At 39.8% G+C, this 21,077-nt stretch overlaps 1 protein-coding gene across 5 annotated transcripts in view; it reads right to left on the bottom strand.

Moving 5' to 3' along the window:
- The window catches only part of cdh11 (cadherin 11, type 2, OB-cadherin (osteoblast)), an 82,204-nt gene extending 62,638 nt beyond the window's left edge, over positions 1-19,566 (bottom strand). For 3 of the 5 annotated variants that reach the window (XM_067512712.1, XM_067512702.1, XM_067512734.1), the window contains exon 1: positions 19,052-19,566. The gene's annotated coding sequence lies outside the window, so the exon portion shown is untranslated. The remainder of the gene's footprint in view (positions 1-19,051) is intronic. The other 2 variants (XM_067512753.1, XM_067512723.1) reach the window with 1 other exon arrangement.
- Positions 19,567-21,077: the final 1,511 nt, after the last annotated feature.

Below are 21,077 nucleotides of genomic sequence, written 5' to 3'. Positions count from 1 at the left end.
AGCTTCCGTCATACTTTCTAGATGCACGGCTACATATGCAAAGACAAAGATAAAGAGAGAGCCATCATTACCTGTGAGCACAATTGTGTATGATGACATCCATATGCAATACCAAGGCATTCAAGGTCCTATCTTTGTCTTTCTCCTGATCTCAATGACTGCATGCAATACTAACTTATATATTTATTTTAAACTGTCTTTTGGAAAGCCAGTGTCATGGTTATCCAGCACTAAAAGTATATGTCAGATGTTCGATGGAAAATAGCCCAGTTGGAGCTACACAAGTCCCTCAGCTTCAGCTTATGTTAAGCATCTGCTTTCTGGCACATCATACCATTGGTCAAACATTTATTTAGAAATCTGAATTCAGCATCTTGCATCCTGCAGGAAAGCAGGAGTTGTTCATTTCTGTATTAGGTTGGCAAAACAGAGATTAACAGGAACCAACAGTCAACCTCCATTCAAATCACCTTCTCTGTGCTTTGTGATAAAACAGGAAGTGGCCCTTCCTGATGTGTCACAACACACTAGTTAAACAAATGAAGAATTAAAATAGACAGAAAAGACCATTCTGATTTTAAATTGCATTCTACTTGATTCTGCTGCTTCAGAAAGCACGCTGTATGACTTCCTGTCTGGCTTTAAAGGCGTTAAAGTTTATGGTGAATGGGTTGAATGGCAGGAAACCAGTGTGGGCTGCCACTGACTGTTCAACAGGAACGAACCACATAGATAAAAAAGGCTATGAAAAGACTAATCATTTACATCACACTCAACTCATTTGTTAGCCGTTTACTCTGTGTGTGTGTGTGTGTGGGTGTGTGTGTGTGTGTGTGTGTGTGTGTGTGTGTGGTGTATTCTCTAACCTCCTACTGTGTCTCCCTGCGGGTCCGGTACACACACCATCACAAGAAGTGTCCCTTTTACAGCAGTGGACTTACTGTTATGTAAATGAGTGGCGTTAACAGGGCGTCACTCTTTCTTACACATAAAACACTCTACTGCATTGTCTTTGACAGTGACCATTCAATTATATGTTATCGTAAGTTTTTACCAAACACAGTTTCCAGCGCTATAGACCCACCCTCCTCCAGGACCACCCACATTCTACTGCCACTGTAAGCTGATTTAACTTTCAGTGTCTTCCACTTTTGTTTTGTGAATGAGAACACAGACTCCATCCACCTGTCCCCATCATGCAGATACTTTTGTTTACAGTTAGCTGAGTTGGAAGATGTGTAACTGTAAATCAAGCTGTTTTATATCAAATCTAAAGAGGACATTATCTTATGTATGAGTTTATACAAGAGGTAATTCTATCAGGCACGCCTTACTTTAAAGTTATAGATTTAGCATTATCCAACATTATCTGCGTTTTGTTGTGTGTGTGCTGCATGGTGAGCTCTTGTGAACTAAGATGCATTGATTAACTTGTCATTACGGCGAACAGTCGATCACTGACCCATTCGTTTCTGTGTATCTTTAAGATCTGATGAAAAGGCAAATGTTCTTCTGAGAAAATATAATTAGAATCTATTCAGTTAAATCAGAGTTGGCATTTGTAAAGCTCTCATAGAGGATTGCAGGCTTTCTCTGCAGGATTTTGAAGTGTGCATCTCATTTACTAAAATCGGACATTTTATATTTATTAGTGTTTAACAGTTAGTAGAAATTGATCTTTTTGCACTGAGGTGTACAAATAGTGAAAGTGAAGGTGCTAAACAGGTGTGTGCCTTGATGGACATGACTGTAATCATATATGTAATACAATATGTTAAAGTGTGCCATCAAGGATTTATGCAGTCAGGCCTACAATTTCCAGTTTCATCTCTAAGAAGCTATCTTACATTCCTTCAGCAAAGATATTAACCTAGAACTTCAGTTTCCTTTTCCTGCTCAAAAAAGTATTTATTTAAATTAGTTAGAATCCATTACTTAACAAGAGATTCTGTCATTTCTTTCTCTCAAGCACTGTACAATATCCTATCTGAACGCAGGATAGATAAGATAAGAAGAAATGAAGAGGAAGAAAAGGAGCAAGAGAGAGTCAAAGAGAAGTAGAAAAAAATCTGGAGGATGTGAAATATGATAAACAATAAATCTCTGGCTTGCTTAGTGTAACCAACCAGTGAAGAATGCCAGAAATAGCATGTCCCTTTTACCAAAAACCACACACAAGCTCATTTTCACTGAGGAACTTGAGGCCCCTACCATGGAAAACTCATCAAATTAGGAGTCTGAGTAGGCCAAAAAACACATCTGCAGAGTAAGAAAAAAGAGGTCAGAATTGCAGCCCCTCAAAGCTGGTAGCTTTACGGTGCGATTGCTGTCAGACCAGGTTTGTCTTAACAATTGCCCCTACTTCAATGAACAAGCAAAACTTGCATCACTTGAGTTTGCTTCCCTTTTCTATTTTTGCCTAATTTGTTTTTCTATTCTTTGTTTTTTCTCTTTACATTTCCCTTCCCTATTCTATCTTTATTTATGTTTCTCTCTTTTCCTCTTCCCCTTATTCAGTTAGCAAACATGCCTACAAAGAGCAAACTATTTTTATACAGTAGATGGACATTGGCCATCGATCCAAAATGCATATACATAATTTGTCATTTAATTCAAATCTTCTCAGTGGTGGAAACAACCTTTTTATTCATCCAACCTGCCTCGACAACAGCTACTAAAGCATTTCAGGTTGTTCCACCTGTACTTGGCGTAATGTGCTCTTATCTTGCAGCAAAAAAAGCTTTTCTGCTTCGCTGCGTTGGTCTCATTTCTCTCTTGTGGCTCTAACTCTAGCACTTATTACTGCACACTGCTGATGTTTGTAATCTAGGAATTTTACCAATTGGTGCTGTTGCTATAAGGCTGTCAGCTGCACCTATTAAAGGTAAATACATAAACTATGGACAAGAGATGTTTTTCAGAGCATTCTTCAGGACATGTGGTCCATCTGCTGGATAGAAAAGCTGTAATAGACCATACACTTTTCACTGCAGTGTACTCACTTTTAAACACCTAATGGCAATGTGAAAGAAGCAGGTGTAGAGGCTTTGCCTGTGTGCAAAGTATTAGAATGTGACAGTTTAGGCCATGCCAATGACCTGAATTGTACAGCTTGGAAAAGTTCTTTCTCCATTAGTTTCTGTTTGTCTGCATATTTTCCTGCTGTCTGTCTCCGTGTCTGTCTTCTGTCTGTTGTGTGTGTGTGTGCCTTCAGGCTCCAAAATTTTATTGTTCTGGATAGATAAAGAGATTGGGTTGCAGTGAAAAGAGGCCTACAAAATCACTCACACACATGGATGCATGCACGACCATATGCACGCACGCACGCACGCACGCACGCACGCACAATCAGATGGTTCTTTGGATGAAAGGGTCATTGTGGCAGCACAGCTACAAATCCTGGCAGCACTCAGCGCCCGACAGCTACAATCCACACGCTCACACACGCGCGCACACACACATACACACATAAGTCTTGTTGGACAAAACGTTCCTTGTCTTAAAACCTGAGAGCCTGACCCGTCTAAACACACACACACACACACACACATTGCTCTGCACACATGCACAGGGAAACTGAAAGGTGGATTACCCTCATTTACAAATGTATGGCTTTAACGGACCCTTTAGCAAAACTAGTGGGAGCACAACCAGTGAATAATTCAGGGCCTCCTTAAGGGTTAAAACAGGCAGAAAATATGCTTGTTAAGATCTCAAAGACCGCACAGAATACACATTTAAAGAGTAAAGAAAGAGACGAAATACAACAGAGAAGAGAAACAAGGAAAAATGGAAGAATGCTTGGGAGAACTTACAGAGGTATTAAATATAAAGGGTTTATTCTATCAATCAAAGTGAAATTAGTGTTCGTAAAATATGCACATTTAGCATTTCACAGAGAAAGCAACAAAAGCAGAAAAGTTTTTCCAAAAGCTGGAAACAACATGAGTTATTAAAAAACTAAAAAGAAAATGGGTAGAAATTACACTAGCAAATTAATTTTTTAGATTTTAAGTGGCACTAAACAATCCTAAATATCAAAAATAAAAAAGAATTAAGTTTAAAAAGTTTATGTTAAATAGAAAAATAACATTTTGAAGAGTTAAAACATTGAAAATATGTTTCTGGATAGTTTTAAAATTGCACTCCATGTGTGTTACCTCCAAGCAGACATTAGAATGAGTTGGGAAAAAAATGACACATCCCTGCAGTAAAGAGCACAGATCAAAAATCCCCCTTCTGCTGATTACATGACTCACTGGCCTTGAAAAGCGAGGTAAATCAATCAAAAACAAATCTCTCCTCAGACTCGCTCTCGGTCTATCCCAACCCCTCCTTTCCATCTGCCCTCCTCCTCCCTCTTTCTGTCCCCTCTCGCTATCAGTCTCTTCTCATCCAGCCTCTCGTTTTAAATTTTTTTTGTGCGTGTGTGTGTTCATCCCTTTCTTCCTCAAACCTTCGATCTCTTTCTTTACCCATCCAGGCGTATATAAGTGAGTGTGGCAGGCCTGGTTGGTGTGTCTTTGTGCATTACTCCTTTAGACTAACAACCCCCCTCCACCTAGTATGACACACACACACACACACACACACACACACACACACACACACACACACACACACACACACAAATTTAATCACACAAATTCAAAACGGATGAAGAACTGAGAGTCATGCCAGATGTTCCAAGCTTCATATTCACAGAACATCATCCTCAACACCATCAGCTCTCCATTTTATTTGACTTTATAGCTTCTCATTTTCACTCCTGATTTAATCCCCCTCCATTTTGTCCTATTTGTGATGTCAATTGCATCCTCCACTTTTCTCCCACATCCTTTAATTTGTTTGGATGTTCATACAACATCTTCTCTTCCTTTTCTGTCTCTCATTTCCTCACTTCCTCCCCATCTCTTTACTGTCAGTGCCATTCTATATACTTTAATTCTACAGTCCATTCACATTGAGCTCAATCAGTTCAAAATTAAAAGGAACACTGGCTTTTTGCTACTAAAGTCATATTCAGTCTCAATTATTTCCTAATAGTCTATGACACATGTGTCAAAGTGTTTTAAGATCGTCATCCTTCCTTCCTTTGCACTCTACTCCATGTCCTCTCTTAATACTATTCTGTCATTCATTTTCATTCTTCGGGTCTTTCTTGATTGAAATGAATTCACTGACTTCTGACTGCATTCATGAAACCATATTTCCAAAACTCTTTTTTTCTTGAACTTGATGGCATGCTTCTTAATTAACCATCTGCATCCCTATTTTATTTTTATTTTCTTTCTTCTTAATTTTTAGCTTTGCTTCCTTCGCCCCCCAAACTTCCCACACCCTCTTCCTTTCCTCTTTCTGTCATTCTCTCTCTGAGGCCTATTGATTCTCTACTGGGGCCTTTTTTCCCTGTCTCAGCTGTCAGTAGGAGATGGGATCTTCTGAAGTCCCCAGCCATGATAAAATCTATCTCTCCGGCAGAACTCTTTGCAATACAATACACACACCCACAAATATATAACTGTAGTACAGATGGGATAGAAATGGTCAGGAAAATGAGAGAGTTGGCTAATTCGCACACCTTTTCATTTTCAACCTCTCTTGGGATTGCTGAATCTATGCACTATTATGGAACTAGACCTCCAGATGTCTCTTTACATCCCTCATTCTTCTCTAACCATCCTTTTCCACTTTTCTCTCCATGCATCTTTGTCTCCCATGTCTCTTTCTCTGTGATAATTTAATAATTCTGTATACTATTGGGAAGAATATCTTTGTGTCTTACCATCTAGCATAGAGTATGTAAGTTTTTTTTAATACTGTTAAAGCTGAAAAATTAGACCAGCAGCTGATTTACGGATTCTCTTCCTATTTTAATGTATTGATCCCTCCAATCTCCATCCTCTAGACTTTACTTCGTTTCTTCATCCCTTTCTCTTCCTACCCTGCCACATTTGCTGCTTAATCTGTTCATCTTTTAAGTCCTCCCTCACTGCCAGCCTTCATCTACTCATCTGCCCCATCGTCTACCCACCCTCCCCCATTTATCCACGTATTGATCCAACTGTCCATGATATGTCGTGGTGATTGACAGGTACTAATTGGCTTAAACCCACCCCTGGGGGGATTGTGGCTCTGTGGCCGATCTGGATACAGCTGTCCTGTTGTCCAACAGCTGACACCATGACCCTCGGGAGTCAGCGAGTGATAGTATAAAGAAGAGATAGGGAGGTGGAGACAGACAGATTCATACATGTATAAGATAAAACTGTTATTTTCATTAGAACAACATATACTTGTTCCATTCTGGTGGGCACATTTTAGCAGCAGCAAACAAAGTTAGTTGGAGTAGGCACAGAATACGTTTCTAGATAAACCTAGTATAGACAGCTCTGAAACGATGATGGGAAATGGTTGTAGGAAAAGTGCGCAGACAGAAGGAGAGAATATCTGTGATGAACGAGTCAGACAGAGCTTGATGGAGACCCAAAGAATTTACACCAGGTGGTTTGACTGGTAGTATATTTTGTTCAAAGGTCAACATGTCTTTTATTGAAATATATATGTGCATCTACAGCAGTGTGTCCAGTCACAGGGTCCTTGAGCTAGACAGTGAGTTGAGAGAAAGAGGGAGGAATATGGTTACCCAACAGACGCAAGGAGCAGCCCTAAGCAGACCCAGATTAGCTTTGCTCTATTGAGGAGGCAAGGGGCAGAACACAAGGTTTTAATGGATGCCACTAAGCCTTTAAAGACGACCACCCTTCAGCCTGGGATCTACACCCTCCATCCCCAAAGCCCATTTACTCAGTAACTAACATGGAAACCTTATGCTGGCCCAACAATTAGGCTTCCAGGCAGGTCAAGATGTGTTCGCCTATAAGTCAATATTGGTTCCTAAAATATGAAACGTATTTTATTCATGAAGTGTAATGAGTTGATTCTAGGAAGCAGCAAATAACATAAAGCAGCAGCCTTATACATGAAAAGGAGTTATTTAAAAGCAGATAAGAATTACTGTAGAAACCTTCCTTCATGACTTGAAGAAAGGTAATCAACTATGTGGTTCTTGGCATCTGGAGAAAAAAAAACTTATAATCTCAAGTCATCTTTTCATTTTTGTTGTAATCCCTGTTGTCTAAGAACTTCTACAGCGTTCAGTCCTTTGTCCCGGTGTTATTCCACAGCTCCTTTCCACCAGTGACCTTTAGCATGCAGACGCCTAGGGCTCATGTGAAATGTGCTTGTTAAAGGCTGCCACAAAACAAAATACATCATAAGGGTAGTATTAGATGATTTTTCGAAATGTTGTTGAATTACTTTATAAACTAAATTCTTGCAGGATTTGAATGATTTTATCATGTCATTTATCTGGGTGTGCTGTTTGTAGAGTGAGGGTTTTTGAAGTTCTTAAATGGTTAAAAATTTAAATTGAAATAAACACTATAAAGATTAAGGAGTTGTGGTGAATTGACCATAATATTTGCAGGCATTGAGGAGGGTGCGGGTGGTGGTGTGTGGTATTGCGGGCCATTACACCTATCATGCATGTGTAATGACCCTAATTACCCCTCTTTCTCCCCTCACTCGGAAGCCACCCTCAAATCACTCAACTCGGGGACAGACAGACATTGTGCCAAAACATTCCCCCATGCAAAACCATTTCTCTGCTCTCTCCCTCCATTCATATCTGTGTCCTTGTTTTTGTGTTGGATCCTTCATAACAACTCTTCCATCCCCCAGGGTTCCGAAAGCCAAGGCTCCCCTTTTTTTCCTGGGTGACACAGAGCTCTTTGTTGTTCTAAGCTTCAATCACATACCTCAGTAACCCTGTACGGTTGGTTTCTAAACTCTCCCCTGCTCCAAGACCTACACTTATCAACAAAGCTGTGAAAGTTGATAATTTTACTAAAAGGCCTTCAAAGTATTGGGTTTTTGTCTAGGGACAACAAGTTTTTACTTTTCATTGATGCCTTATGAATTAATTAGTGCCAAAGGCTATCAGCAGAACAAATGTTTTAATATATATTCTAGAGAAATGGAATACAATTTATGGTTCATCACATTGGGAGTGACACTGTCCAAAATCTCTTTTGTGAGTGACTGTAGTTAATTTTAATGCTGCTATACTTACACTGGTATCACAGTGCAGTGAAGTGTCCTTAAGCAACTGAACCTCTTACCTCTCACTCAGTGCAAGTTGCTTTGAATAAATCATCAGATGAATACAGTTTCTGAAGGATAAATAGAAAGTGGCAATCTTCATAAATGAGGGTAATCTCTTCTCGCCTCGAAATGTCACAAAGATTTCTTTCATTTTAATATATTTATTTTTATTTCAAGAGTGAAACCTGGCGACACACTGTCCTATAAACAGCTCTTACCTTGTTCAATAAAATATTAGCATACTTTGTGAATAAAACATCAGGGCTATTTTCTTATGAAAAGGTCAAAACAACTGTCTAGACGAGCACTGATCTATTTACCCTTCTAGAGTATGTCTGCCCCCCCAACCCACACACATGCATATAGAGACATACTGTTACAATGTTATTACAGTATACTTGTAATGGCTTTTCACCGACTATATCCACTTGACAAACTCCTTATCCAAGCTGTATCCTTCATCACTAAACCTAAATGCATACTAAAGTTTTAAAAATGTAGAGGGATTTTATTTAAAACCCAAACATGTCCGAACTTTGGAGGATTTTCCAGGGCTTTGTGTGATTATATGGGGCCATCTGGTTCTCATGAAGATAAAGGCTTAAGGCAAAATGTACGTCTAAACCTACTCACACCCTCAAGTCTTTCTACCAAAGAGTGAACCAAAGATAAGTATGAGTATTCTACCTTTAAGTGACATGGACAGATGCAAACACAATGCCTGAAACAACTTTCATTTGTTGTTCTGGTGATGCTCATGCTCTGGTGCTCAGGCATGTGCACACAACAAACGCAGTATACACAATGACATTGCTTGGTCAGCTTCAGCACTAAAACACACATGAATGGGCACACTGGAGTGACATGAACTCATACACACACTGTGACCTTGTGTGTTCAACCTTGCCACTAGAATATAAACAGTGTTGATGTTACTTGCTTTTATAACATCACAATAAAAATAAACATGTCTGTGACAAATTTCATGTCACTCCACATAACCACTGAAAACACATACGATGTATGAAAATGGCTTAAAGCAAGCACTTGTTTTCTAAATTTAAAAATAACTCCAGCTAGGTTATCAGTGTACATTTGAAATTAACTATAGTGACAACCCCTTCATTGTTCATTAAAAATATATCCACATATGGGAAATATGTGGATAAACGTGTGGATAATCGAAATTCACTCATGTTAACACCTGCTCAAACACAAAGCGATTGGCATCACATCTTAAAGTTAGGGGAAAACTCTTAACACTCTTACACATACTCATCACAGTTTAGTGTTCAGAGTAAAATGTGTTATCCTTCCTTTTTAGTGTTAAGTATACCTCAAACATTGATTAAAACCAGTGTGAAGAAAAATGTCAATGACTGGACAGCACAGAATCTGTCTTATATCAGTCATTTTGCCTCTCGCTATGGTCTTCTATAGTCAAATAACAATTAGCCAGTCCTAGAGGAGGGTATATCTGTCAGTTACATCTAGTCCTATTCCTGAAAAGGTCAGCGTACTCACAGCTGCAACTCAAGCCTAAAGAGACAGTGGAAGGGGGAGATAAAGACAGAGGCAGAATAAGAAATGGAGACTAATGACATGAAAAGACCCAGATAAAAGATAGAGAGGATAGAAATAAGCAGACATAAAACAACAAAACCTTAGAGGACAGAAAAGAACAGAGAAAGGGAAGAAGTGTCTGTGCTCTGGTCTGGGATTAAGGCATGAAGCGGGCAAATAAATAGACTGGACTTAAGCTGTTCGCATGGAAAAAAGTGAAATTAATACTGCCCAATGAAGAAGCGACAGTCATTCAATCATATTACGCCATTATAAGTGTCACAGTCAATGAAGCATGGGTAGAGAGAGATGGAGGCTGAGGAAATAGGAAAGAGAGAAATTTGGGGAAGGGGCAGGAAAAGGAGTCAGACAGATGAGGGGAGTATGGGAGTTAATGCGATAGCGGAGAGAGAAAGAATAGCAAAAATATAAAGAAGTGCATATACATGCAGAAACACAAACAGAAAGAGACAAATGGAAAGAGGTTATTGTGGTAAAGAGGTCAAGCTTGCAGTAATGCTCTGTCGTGTAGAAAAGAAAACAGGCTTTTTGTGTGTGAATTATGTGTGTCACAGTTTCCTGTGTGTTTGTGTGTGTGTGTGGTTTATCTTGCTTTCTCCCTTTCTGTGCATACCCATGGGAGTGAGCCATCATCTGCAAGTATGTCGTCTCATCAGACCTAATAAGGTGTTTGTGCACTTTTGTTTGTGTGTCTAGCCGCAGACTAGGACAGTGGTCATGTAAATTGAAAGATTGCTCCATGTGATGGTCACACAAGACAGAAACATTATTATATTTTAGAGAACACCTTCGTATGTGCACAGCTAAATCAATAAGGACCAGAAGTTAAGAATTATTTCGAAAAGTGGCTCATTAATGACCAAATAGATGCAAGCTTCAACTATATGTTACCTGATGTTAAATTTAGCAAACATCATATTCAGCTATTTGTACTTATCAGATCTTATATATTTATCTATACAATATTATGTTGATCTATACAATATTTATCTATACTATTTAATATAGACTAGCTGTACAAGTAAGGTATATTTTTGGAACATTTTCAGGTGATTCACTAGTCTGTTTATCTAATACACAGTGGGGATAAATGCCAAAGAGGGAAAGAATTCGAAATGGACTGAAGGATATTGAAGAAGACAGGAGGATAAAAGAAAGAAGAGATAAGAAACTAGGGAGAAGAGAGAGAGAAAAGAAATATGAAGAATATTAAGAGAAAGGAGGGGTGGAAGGAGAGGACGTGAGAGGACGGAGCTGGAGAGGATGAGAACCACCCGATAAGTCCCAATGTGATCAAAGCATCACTTTGACATGAAGAGCAGGCCTTGCCAGCCCACTGACTAGTTAATGCTAGAAATACACTTACACACTTTGAAACATTAGAATATGTGTGGCTAAGGAGCCTCTTCTCATATTTATCCAAGAGATACTAATACACAAAGCAGTACAGAATATTAAAAAAAAAAAATATTTTTAATGTATTTTCAATTCTAAATATGGAAAATATGGACTAAGAATAAGCCTCTATATTTCTGTTAGGATGTCATAACCAGCTCCATACACAGGCGAACAACAGGACAAACATCTATTGTTCTGCTTGAAAAATTGGTTTTCATGGTTTTATTTTTATGACATTTTTATAAATAATTCAACTTACCAAATAATTTTACTAGTAAATCAGTCCAAATGTTAGAGCCATACATCATGTGTCTCCATGGATGGTAATACAGAAGACTGGAGGGCACAAAGCAATTTTTTTGAACAGGGAAATCCTGTAAGAAATATTAGAACACATGTCTCTCATGGGAAGCTTAAGCTGCTATAGATACCATCATAAACAATGCAGTGAGAAGAAAGTTGGGATGTTAAACACAGAAATTGGGCTGCTTACTTCCAGATACAAAGTTGAAACAAATAGGCAAAGCAGCCCCTCCTCTGACATCGAACGCCACACATTATATCAATTTGTTGTGTGTTCTGCCTTCAAGCAATATGTTAGGGATGTTCATTATGCAGCTATTTCTGTCCTCTGTGCACTCTGTCATCCAATTTAATTTCTCACTTTCTTGTTTGTCTAAACTGGCAAAATGAAGGAAAAACATGCAGGGAGGGACAGATGACAAATGTTCTTGGGCAGACAGAGGTCACTTTTACATGTTTTTTTTAGACTGTTGAGCCACAGAGATGCAACTTTTCTAACTTAAACCATCAATCAGTCTTTTTATCTGAATATCTCTTCATTCACGCTACCATGCAGAGTCCTCTATCTAACCCTGCCATAATCAGATAAGCCCCATGCAGCATTTCTGTTTTTGGCTGACCAGTAAGATGATGTGTGTGTGTGTGTGTGTGTGTGTGTGTGTGTGTGTGTGTGTGTGTGTGTGTGTAGGTGGATGTTTAGCTTCTGTTTAGTGTTCACAGATCAGCTACAATATTAGGTGCTGTAGTATATTATATTAGGAGGTTGTTGTAATGTTTGGACCACAATGAATGAGGGGGGTAAAACATTGGAACCACCCCTTAAAATAATGGATTCTATTACAAATCCACCGACATCTTTGAGCTCAATAATGAACCCATAGTAGATTTATCACCTTTCTGACAGTGAAAAACTGAGAAATTATAACCTTGTAAAAGAACAAATAATGGCAGAGCATCGCGATGTACATGTGTACTTAATGTTGGCTTAATGTGGCTGATCAGTATAAACCTTAAGGCAGTAGCTGTCTGTACCTTTACAAATGTGTACTATCAGCAAAATATACTTCCTACAACATAACTGTGTTAATTATGATAATCCAAAACACATCAGCTGCTTTAATGGAGAGAAATGACACTGGGAAAGGTGAGTGGATGAAGGTGACACAAGGAAAGAAACGGAGATAGACGTAGGAGGTTAGTTGACAGATAATAAATCTAAAATTTGTCAGGGCATCAACTTTTCCTCTTTTCTCATAAATTTCATTATTTTAATAATTTGTAAAAAAGTGAACCACACAGAAACGGATGAGAGGAGAAAAAGGGTAGAAAGACAGAGTAAGTGAGGTGAGACAGCAATGAATGACTACTTCACTGCTGGCTCCAAAAAAGAATGAACGTGCGCACAGACACACAAACACACACACAGTTAATTATTATCCAGAATAATGAGAAGCAAACGACTCATTAAATCTCTCCTTGACCCGCACACAGCACCTAGCCTCTCGTTCCCTCTTTTTTTCTCTCTCACGGACTCTACTGTACTTCATACAAAACTTGTCAAACCAGAGGCCTTTTCAGCTGTGAATGATTAATTGGCATTAAATCAAAATCCTCGCTGATACCAGTCTGGAGATTTCTATTTTTGGGTTATCAAACTAATGACAGCATGCAAAGACAACCTTTTAAAATCCACACATGTGAGATGAGCTTTATCATTAACATTTATCCTATATCCTCTTTTTCTCTCCTGTGTTTCTCAGTGTCTCCTCCTGCTAAAAACTGTCTACCAAAGCAGAAATGCAGTTAAAATTGGCCTTTATAAAAAAAACAACCTTGCTTTTCTTTCCCTCATGTGACCACAAGAGACCACAATCCACCTATGACTGTCACAGAAAACAAATTACATGGAATTACACAGATATGCTCTCTTTCACATGTGCACACACATGAATATGTGTTTGAAAAGCTACACAGTATGTACGCTTAACACCTGCAAAATCAAATTGGCATTACTTTTGCTTTCGCACACAGGTGAGAACACTTAGATGCCCACAAGGTGCTCCGATCAATATTGCTCTCCACCTGGGGTATCGATTCTCATTCTAATCCGATCAATAACCATGCCAGCACTGTGTTCTTATCATCACTATTAAAATCAATGCAATTGCTAATTAATTAACATCGATCCAGATTCCACCAAAATTACAGTTACAGAGTCTCATTATCTGGCAGTAAATCCACAGAGCCTCTTCTACACTCTCATGTATGGGGGAAAAGGTCAAGCTAGCTGAAGAGCAATATTCAGCTACACCCAGAGAACAAAGACGACAACGTCAAAGATTGAATATTAAAAATAACAAATTTCATGCAGCAGCAGCTTCCATTATATTCCCAGGATGAGAGGCAATAAAAAACAAATCCGTTTTAAAAGTCAACGTCTAATTGATGCAGGAGTGTTTCTGTGCCACAGCATGTTTTTCTTTAATTGCTCTAAGGGGTGTCCTTGTTATTTTCTAGTATTATTTGTAGCAGTTTCCTTTTTCCAAGACCTTTTTTTGCATCCCTCTAGCCTACACTAGTTAAATGACTTCAATGTGACTTTGCTCATCAAACAATGAGAGCACGGGACACATTCATGAATCACACTACTACTGGTTTGTTTCTGTGCCCAAAAATGGAACACATTTTCCAGCTTACTGACTTCATCTTGCTATTTAATTTCTTCATTTCTTTTGCCCTTTTTGGGGCTAGAGATATCGCATGCAATTCCAGCATGCATTAGAATAAAAGCAGGGGAACAGCCTTAAAAGGTCAGACAGACAGACAGATGTGTTGAAAAGATTTATATTTCACACATATTGTGTAACGGCTTGAACTCTTGTTTGAACTGAAAGGCTAAGTTGACACTGTTTTCAACTTTTCCGTGTCCCTAAACTTTTGTCTTACTGGAATGTAGAACACTGGCGGACTAATTGAAACCACATGAGCACATTAGGGGAGAGCGGGTAGTCGTACAAACTCCACACTTAAAGGCCAAGGAAACTAAACCCGAGACTTTATACTGCGAGGAAACTGTGTCAGCAACAGTGAACCACCTGTGCTCCCTCACTCCTCTACAATACCCAGGAAAGCGCCCCCCTCCCACCTTACACCCCGTTAAATGCAGACAAATCAGCCACTGTCTTTTTTTTCTCTCTCTCCAGAGGTCAAGTAAAGGGATTAGAGGTCAAAAACACTAATTACTGACTCTGTCATTTAATCTGGTTGAGACTGGAGATTAGAGATATAATCTCATTGCGCTGCCATGGGAAATTATATAACAGACTAACATCTACCTGGCTGCCTGGGAATAGAGGACAGGAAAACAAAGATGTAGCAGTGGAGGAGAGCTGTTGCGCGAAGGAATTTAAACAGTTGTCTCTTTTACTTTGCTTTCTATCGAACCTGTGGACCCACAGGAAAAAAACCTAAAACAAGTAGTTGAGAAGCCAACTCAACTTCCCCCTCAGTGTCCCCCTTTTTGACTGCTGTTCCCCCATGTCTCCCTCCCTCCCCCTCTCTCTCTGCAGGAGGCAATGTAAATCTGAAGGTAACAGACGCCAGCGAAAGCGGACATGCTTATCTTGACAGGCTAGACATTTGTGTGTGTGTGTGTGTGTTTGGAGCTTGTAGATTGAATCCAGCATCCCCGTGGAGCCTAACTACCCCTCCATCTCTCTTCCTGGCCATTTGAGAGAGCGTGAGGGAAAGAAAAAATGAAAAATGGAGAGAGTTTGGGTAAGAGAAAAGAGAGCAGAAGGAAGAACTAAAGCATTGTTGCTGCAGCACAGCTCAACAGCTCCCTCTGTTGTTACTGAGAAAAGCTCGAGTCTCATCCAGTTCCCTGCTCTTTCTGTCTTCCTTTTTGGAGTTTTTTTTTTATCTGCCACATTTCCCTCTGTCTTTGTCTTTCCAACCCATTTTCTCTCTCTCTGTTTCAAAGAAACTAGTTTTCAATGCCACAACATATGAGTCTGAGCAGCTGGCAGCTAATTAAATATAAATATGACAATTATAAGTATAATAAATTAATCCCTCTATCTCACATCTTCCCTGGTGAGCTATGTCAGCAGTATTTACAGTCAGTTTTCTTTAAACTCATTCCAATATTTTTACTCTTAAGAAATATTATGCACATTTTAAGAATGTAGGGTGGAGGGAACAAAATCAAGACAACTTTGACCGTAGCCGCTAGCAAGTCAAAAGCAGACCTACTGGTAAAAAAAGAAAAGATAAAACCAACAGATTCCCATGAATGTAATCATACCCCCGGGCTCGATGTGGATTTTTTGCAAGGTAAAGAACATAGGTTTCAGTTGCTTTGCAAACACGTGAAAAGAGCTAAGACAATAACTGAAATCGTTGTGATATTACAGCTTTTAACTCTGATTCAGATCCAAGTTAACTGATCTTTTAGAAACAGGTAACAGCACTCTACAGTATTATCCACTTATTGTCAGCTCATAAGAACATCACCATAAATAAAAGTATTGTTAACAGTGATGAGGGTGTGCAGCTTGAATGCAGCAGAATTCACTGGCCTAGTTGTGTCTTTTCAAACATAGCTGATGGAAATTAATTTCTTTCTGCCGGCCGCTCTTAGGTACTTGTTCACAGGTTTAATTATATTTTTACAAACTACAAGGAACACAGCCATGGAGCAGTGTATTTTCATTGCCAGGTCCTGAAACTGCTTTGATGAATCCAACAAATCTGACGACATTGATGTGTCACTTTCTGTATGATTTCTTGGCTGAACATCAGTGAAAAACCTGATACCTCACCCACCCCGCTTTCATCTGTCATCCAAGCCAGGTTTCTGTATATGGCTCACCTTAAATAGCACAAAGACATACTGGTACAGGGGAATTCTATGTTTCTGTCTGTTTTTTAAAGTATACAATCACTTTCCCAGACATAAAACCACACTTTTGCAGGGAACTGAAAAGGGAGCTATATGTTCATTCCCCAGAAAGCTAAGTGAAGACAGGCGGTTTCTAGCTGCAGGTCTCGTTTCAGCTCAGACGGCAGTGGCTCTCATAAAAGAGTGAGACGAAATACACTGCTGATAGAAGTCACACTGCCCTCCTCTCCTCCCCCGCTGCCTCCTCACATCCTGATAGGAGTCGTGCTCTTTTCTTCTCAGCTCTGCTCCTCCGATTGCCTGCCCCTCTCTACACCTGATCTCTTCTGCAGACTTCATCCTTTTTCTCCGCTTCTGTTCCTGCCCCTCTCTTGTCTCTCATCTCCTCAAACTGAATTTAACTAAAATACTGTAGCAAGAATAAGACATTAGAAAATAGAAAAAATAATAAATTCAAAAGTGCACATTCTTTGGTTCTATTTACAAAAACCCTTTTTGGAGCTGTAGTGCAAAGTTCCCGTTAAGTCAAGTGGCAGAGTGAATTTAAGAAGTAGTATTTCATTACTATGATGTGTCTCAGGTGGCCACCGAAGCAAAACGTAAATGCCAGAACCAACTGAAGGCAAATGCTGTGTTTCTTGTCTGCCATGTTGACTGGTGTGTAGGCTAATTGGCAGCATGTAGGGGGTAAAAATAAACAGTAAAGCGCTTTTTAAAAAGTAACCACATAAAAAAGGAAATGTGGAGAAAAACCTGAGCTGTACTGGTGCAAAACCTTTTTGTTTGACAAAAAAAAAACAAAAAAACACAAGAAGTTACAAACCTCCTTTGGCTATTTAACAAAGAGAGCCCTTCTAAAGTATTTCTCTATGCATTTTTCTCTCCATTGTTGGAGTCATTGTTTTTTTTTTAAAGGCACTCCAGAAAACAGCAGTGCACACCAGCCAAGCTTGGTTGGCAAGAACCCCCTATCCAATAAAATACAACAACAGCAAATGATTTTTCTCAATGGCTCCCACAAGACCGAAGAGTACAGAGAAAGACAGGGATAGCAGGATGAGGAGTGATGAGGAGATTGGAGGAGGAGGTGGAGGCCAGGAAGAAGAGGAGAGTGTGGAGAAAGAGGCAAAAGATGAAATGCAAAGGGCTGGAAGGGAGGCATAGGAGCTAGTGGAGAGAGAGGGGAGACATTTCATAGCGCAACAGTGTGGGAGACAGAAGGAGAGAGAGGTGGAGAGTGAGGGAGGGAGATTATTGCCTGCTTGAGAGCAGCAGTCTTGAGCTGTGCCATGAATACCAAAGACTATACGGCCCTACAGTCAACGCCTCTCTCTCTCTCGTTCCTTCTGCTCACCCATTGAAAACGCAGCGGAATTGCAGTTGCCCGAATTATACACCGATATCTCAATTACTTTCAACTCCATCCACACATAATTATTCATATCAGACGAGGGCTTGGAGAGAAACTCAACCAACAGGAACACATTTTGAGTAGATGTCTGTACAACAATTAGACATATATATAAGTGGCCTTACAGGCACCGTGAGCCAATACAGGGACCTAATTGAGTGCAGAATGAGCCTGAATGGGCCTACAGGCAAGTGATCGGTATTCAGTTTTTATGCAGTTTCTCCGAAACTGGCGCACAGCGAAAGGGCAAGGACGCAGCTCCAGCTGAAGTATCCAAATGTACTGCATGCTAAACCTGGTCTTATTAGCACCAAACGATAGTGGACGTCGGAGGCAACGTCTTAGAGATAAAGAGACTGAAAAAGAAAGAGGTCATAGTTGATGTAAACAGTAAACAATGCACTTAATTTAATGAAATGGAGTTTGGAAGTGCGATTAAAAGCGCTTGCTAGGAAAAATAGGTCGGTGTGCATAAATAGATACTCAATCATTTCAATAAATCCAAAGAGACAAGTAGTTGTAATTTTAAAGGGATAAAACTATATTTGTGATTTATTTCCTGTCGTGAATAGTTTAATTTAACCATGCGCCACATAAACACGCACAGGACGCCTATGTTGACGGCGATCCAAAGAAAAGTTGTGCGTTGCCGTTACGCGAAGCCGCCGGGAGGCACCGAGACAGCGACAGAGAGCCTAAACCGACGTTAGCCAGCGTACGTGGCCACACACACACACACACACACTGTCAGTCAGACGCGCACGCCAAACGAGCGCATCTGTGCAGACACATACCGAGCGACACTGCGCTCGAAACGTGAAGAAAATACAAGCCGTGTAATATGAAAACCACACAAATCCAACCGTCCTCCTGTGTCCCCGGAGGACCAAAGAAAGTCTGCTCTGTTGACCAGCAACAACACCACAAACACACTCAAGTCTCACATACTGGACCATCGCTAATGCGCAAAGGCTCCGTGGGATTTCTGTGACATATTGCACATTTGCTCAAACACAACGAAGTTCGGCATCATCTCACAGTGACCCACACTGATGCGCTTTTTCTGAATTTGCCTTACAGCCCAGTATTTGGATTTGTCCGAACCTCAATCTCACCAACATCCCGGGAAGCGAAACATTTGACTTCATTCTGGTGTGCGCTCAGTAAAGCTTCTGCAGGAAAGCGAGCAGGGACAGTGAAACAGAAAGAGGGAGCGACACGGAGAATGGGACTGTGCTGAGGTGCCAACGACAGAATCCGTGTCATTTAACTCAGGAGGTCCTTACCTTGGCAGTGAAACACTAGGCGCGCAGACAGTCTCTCTAAGGAAATTTCCTCAATACATACAAGCCAGTAGAAAACGGTCACTTTTCTCAAGTAGTATTGCTTCTTTTAAAAGATGTCCGACACATCCACTGACTGAAAACCCAGTTTTTCGGGTTTTGTGCTCTTGGAAAAGAGAGGGTAAAAAAAATAAAGCAGAGCCAAGTCGCTTCTCCTCAAACCAAAAATGTTCGTTTTCCTAATTTCATCAGAGGCAAAATACAAAAGCAGCCAAGCGGGTTTACAGATGAATAGAAATGATCAGAGTAGTAGTGCGTCTTGATAAGGTTCCGAAATGGAAGTAATGAAGAGGGGGCGGTGGTGGTGATGAAAAAGAAGTATGTGTCGGAAGAGAGAAAGGGCAAATCACCGTAGCATCCCTCCCTCCTCCGGGTGTCAAATCCGGTACCGTCAGCGCCGTTTATCCGTCCTCCCTCCAAGAGCCTCGGAAGCAGTGTGAGGGGAAAACTGAACGGGCGCAGAGCAGCGGCAACCAAAGAGAGAGAGAGAGAGAGAGAGGGTGAGAGAGAGAGGGAGATGCTGCCGATGGAGGGCGTTGGAAACTAGAGTAACCCTCTCGGCTTGTCTGCCTTTTTATATAGACTTGTTAAAGAAATATATTTGTTAGTAGAATGCAGTTTAAATCGCCCGTCACGGGACTTTGGAAACAAGATCAAGGCAGACAAATATAATCAAGCGCAATATCATCTTAGAGCAGCCACGTTTGACTTTGACGGAATCCATATGTCAGATAGTTAAATTTATGTTCTCTTTCGTTAAAGAGGCATTTTGGTTTTGATTACAATCTAATGTTTAAAATGAGCTTTTAGATTGAGGGGCTACAGCAGCACCACAGGATGAAGTAAATTAATGCAACAGTTGCTCTCTCCTTATTGGCTGAGAGAGCAGCATCCAACCAGTGGCAGGGCAGATTTAGACTCTCAAAGGCAGCCAATGACTGGAGAGGATTTGGAGTGTGAGGGATGGGGTGGCTCAGGAAACCCTTTTCTCTAGGAGGAGATTGGCTGAAAATGTCCCTGATTTAAAATATGTCCTGGCCAATTAAAAGCAAGACTGGGGAAAAAAGAAAAAGAACAAATTCCTCAATTCAGTTAGATAAACATAATTTATGTCTCTCTGTGTCTCATGGAAGCATTAAGTAAAGCTACAGTTTTTATTTATTTATGTATTTGTTTGATGCATCATTTAAACAGAACATGACTTATAAATTAATCTTTGCAGAAATGTACCACAGGCATGTTAAGCTTTTATGTGATACATGGATTGCTAATTCCCATTGGTTGCAGCATAATCTCTGACTGGATTCAACATTTTTATTTAATATTTTTCATCTCATTTGTTAATGGCAGCTGAGGAATCAGAAGGTGCACTGGGTGGATAGAGGGTGTATGAATGTGTCTGAAGGCTTGATAAACAATTTCAAATTAAACAAAGGCCTTTAAAACATCAAATGTGAGTTTACCACAGTTTAATATTAATGCAGTGACTATTGTAGTGAATATTGTACTGTAACATCAGATATTTGGACAGTCCACAAATATGTTGTCTGTGAACATTTTACTTGTATGCTTGGTGTCAGCAACTTGCCAAATATGTAAATCAACATTTCCTCGTTAGATTAATAGAGAACATAATGTGGTTGCAGTTATGTTAATTATTTCAGTCATTTATTTTAACCAGCATATTAATGTTACTATTTTGCAAAACAATACCCAGATTTCTGCAAATGTGCAGATCAGATGAAAGATATTCACTGTAGCAATCAGAGCTCAAAACAGGCTCCTGCTAATAACAATTAAACAGAATGGCAGAAGTAAAACACAAAGTGGTTGCTAATTGTGTAAATCTGTTGCAGTATAAATCAAGTGCTAGTATATGGTTTGATTTTTTTTTCTCTATTAGAAATGGTAGTGTAAAAATATTTTCTCATATCCTTAGCTTTGTCAGCGACTGTGTCTTTCACACAGA

This window comes from Channa argus, chromosome 1, assembly GCF_033026475.1.
Source record: "Channa argus isolate prfri chromosome 1, Channa argus male v1.0, whole genome shotgun sequence".
In the NCBI taxonomy this organism is placed as follows: Eukaryota; Metazoa; Chordata; class Actinopteri; order Anabantiformes; family Channidae; genus Channa; species Channa argus.
Note: the sequence above shows the minus strand (reverse complement) of the source record. Positions and strands in the feature narration are given on the sequence as shown.